The sequence below is a fragment of the Kryptolebias marmoratus genome, linkage group LG9 (genome assembly GCF_001649575.2).
Source record: "Kryptolebias marmoratus isolate JLee-2015 linkage group LG9, ASM164957v2, whole genome shotgun sequence".
Classification (NCBI taxonomy): Eukaryota; Metazoa; Chordata; class Actinopteri; order Cyprinodontiformes; family Rivulidae; genus Kryptolebias; species Kryptolebias marmoratus.
Window position 1 is genome coordinate 4,854,636 of NC_051438.1, and position 3,018 is coordinate 4,857,653.

Consider the following 3,018-nt stretch of genomic DNA (forward strand, 5'->3'; position numbering starts at 1 on the left):
AGTGGTTTTGTTTATGACATCTGCAAAGAAAGCCTCTCTTGCATGTTTTAGTGTTGTGTGATAGTTACGTAGTCTTTCCTTGTAGATGTCATAATAAACGTGCAGTTGAGCCTTACGCCATTTTCGTTCAGCCCTACGGCAGAGTTGTTTTGCCTTACCTGAAATCACTTACCTGGGACCTCCTGTTGACGACGACTGGGACTAGCTGAACCTGGCAAAAGACTACTTACCTGAGTACCTTACCTGCATCCTCCGACCTGGACCCCACCTTTACCATCTTAGACCCTGCACCGTGTAAATATTCACTCACGAGGTTCTGGAGCAAAGCCTGTCTGCCTCCCACGAGACACCTTCACTAATTGTGTAAATACTCACCTGAGAGACTCCCCTTTACTCTGCACGTAAGTTAGCTTCTTACGCTAATCCTCCAAGCCGCCTGCCAATTGACTACTGGACTCAGACTCCTTCTTCCAGATTCCACATCCTACGCACAATAAAACGTTCTAACTGATTTCCGTTGTCTGTGTTGTTCGTTACCTGGGGACTCGCCGCTGGCTACTAGTAAAATCCTGTCAGCCACATGGAGACCAACAACCATTCAAACCACAGACGGATGGCCAATTTAGAATTACCAGTTACCTTCACAATAAAGCTTTGGATTGTTGGGAGGGATCTGGAATACCCAGAAAAAACCCCAGATGGGAGTCAAACCCAGGACCTGCTTGCTTTGAGACAACAGTGCTAACAGTACCACTGTGCAACGTAAAACAAACAAAATCTTAACTATCCAGCAGAGAACAGCAGCCATCGCATTATTTTTCAACACCGTGTTTTCCAGAGTTGTCTCTTTTTCAATTTAGCTTCCTAAATGTAGCTTTTTAGACAGCTGTGACCAAACTGCAACACTGATTTGTTTTCAGTCACTTAACTTTATTGATAAGTGGTTGGATGTGAAGATTATAGCAACACATCTGACAAATTTGCATCTAGAGATAATGAGATACTTGATGTCCTGGAACCAGACCAAGACCTTTATTTTTATCAGGCTACCCCAATGTGACAGCCATATCTGGGGACACTTAAAGAGAGATAGACAAGTATTCATCAAATTGCAAGAATGCATTTGAAGCTTATGAAAGTGATGCACCTTAGGTGCCTCCACTTTTTAAGGGTCATTTCATGCTAACCCCAAAACACTTCTGTTCAAATCAAGAGTTCAGATAAATTTTAATGAGTTTATTAATATGGTGTTAGTTCAAATTTAAAGTAATCAAGGGACACTGTACTAAAACGTGTTCAAATCAGTTCAAGTAATAAAAAGTTGTTTATCAAAAGAAAATAGCAGACTGCATCAAATCCTCACATTGGTACAATATCCCATCCTGAGTCAGCATTCTGGTGACAGTGGAATAAAATGTATCTTTCAACAAAAAGAAACGTCCAGCAAAATCAAAACCAGGCTCATGATGAGTGGCCATCCGCCTTGACAGGCTGGGGTTTGAGAGGACATGAAATACACAAACACAAAATGGCTGGTCCAGGTGTGATTTCTATGAGAAGAAAAACAAAGAAAAACACAGGTTAATGACAACAGTAATGCCACGAATAAACATGAAGAGTTGAGAGAGAGTAAAGGCATCAGTGGGGTGAGCAAATGTGGTCAGTTTGTCCTGCAGCAGTCTAAGCCTATAGCACCATAACTAAAAGGGAGCTCAGAGGGAATCCAAGCCAACCCGAGCTATATGATTGACCAAAAAGGGAAGTCTTAAGCCTAGTCTTAAATGTAGACAGAGTGTCAGCCTCACAGACAGAAACTGGAAGTTGGTTCCACAGAAGAGAAGCCTGATAATTGAAAGCTCTGCTTCCCATTCTACTTTTAGAAATTCTAGGAACCACAAGTAAACCTGCAGATCAGAAGTGAGATCAAAGTGATCTGTTGAAAAAAAATATGGAAAAGTGGAATGATTATAGAACAAACAACTAGAGCTGTATTTTGACACCTGCGCAGGAGCTTTCATAATGACAGAAAACATTCAAGCTATAGATTTTAAAACTATGACATTAATAAAAAATAATGATTTTAAAACTGGTCCAAATCTACCTTTATTCACTTCAAAAGTGTACTTCAGCAGATTTCATCATAAAGTGTGGGTGGCTGCCAAACTGGGTACAAATCAGGCCGAGGTGGGTAAAATATGTGTCATGGATTTGAGTATGTTTGAGTTTCTTTTGTTTTAGGTTCATTGTTGTTTTATATTTCTGTAATTCTGTTTTATTTCTTGTTTACCCTGTGTTTAGTTTAATATTAAGTTCTTATGTAGTTTTGCTCCCTGTGTCCTCTTTGTCCTGTCACTATTCACTTGCCCTCAGCTCAGTTTTCCTCCAGTCAGCCTGACATGCCCACCTTAACCTGTCTCGAGTTACTAATCAGTCACCTGTGTCCACTTTCTCATCAGCCTCTGCCTTTATAATCAGTTCTTTAACTTCCACTACTCGCTGGTTCATTCATTCTGCATTCAGGTTAGACTTTGCTTAGAGTTCTTCCACATCTTGTTGTTGAAGTGTTTTGTTCATGCCATGATCACACCCTGCTCCATGTGTCATCCTTCTTGTTTTTTTTATTTTTTATTTTTAGTGAGTTTTAATTTTGTTTTGAGGTGTCTGTGTTACATCTGTGATGTTTTGTGATGGGGCCTGAGTTCCAAGTGGAGACATTGTCTTCAGGTACAATCCCTTCTTGGGAAGTGGATTGTGTTCTCCTAAGCTCACATTGTTGAAGGCAACGGTACGAAGACGAATATGGAAAGTTATCTGTTGCATGCCTCAAGACCACAGCTTATCACCATAAAGGGAATTGAATGTACTTGAATCCATACTGTTAAAGTCCGTCCCAGTGGGATGTGTGTGTGTGTGTGTGTGTGTTTGTGTGTTATTCTACAGCTGGGTGTGGTAAATGTTTATAAAAAGAAGCAGCCCCGAGAGGAACGGGGGATTTCACTGATTGGGCCAGAAGTTTTG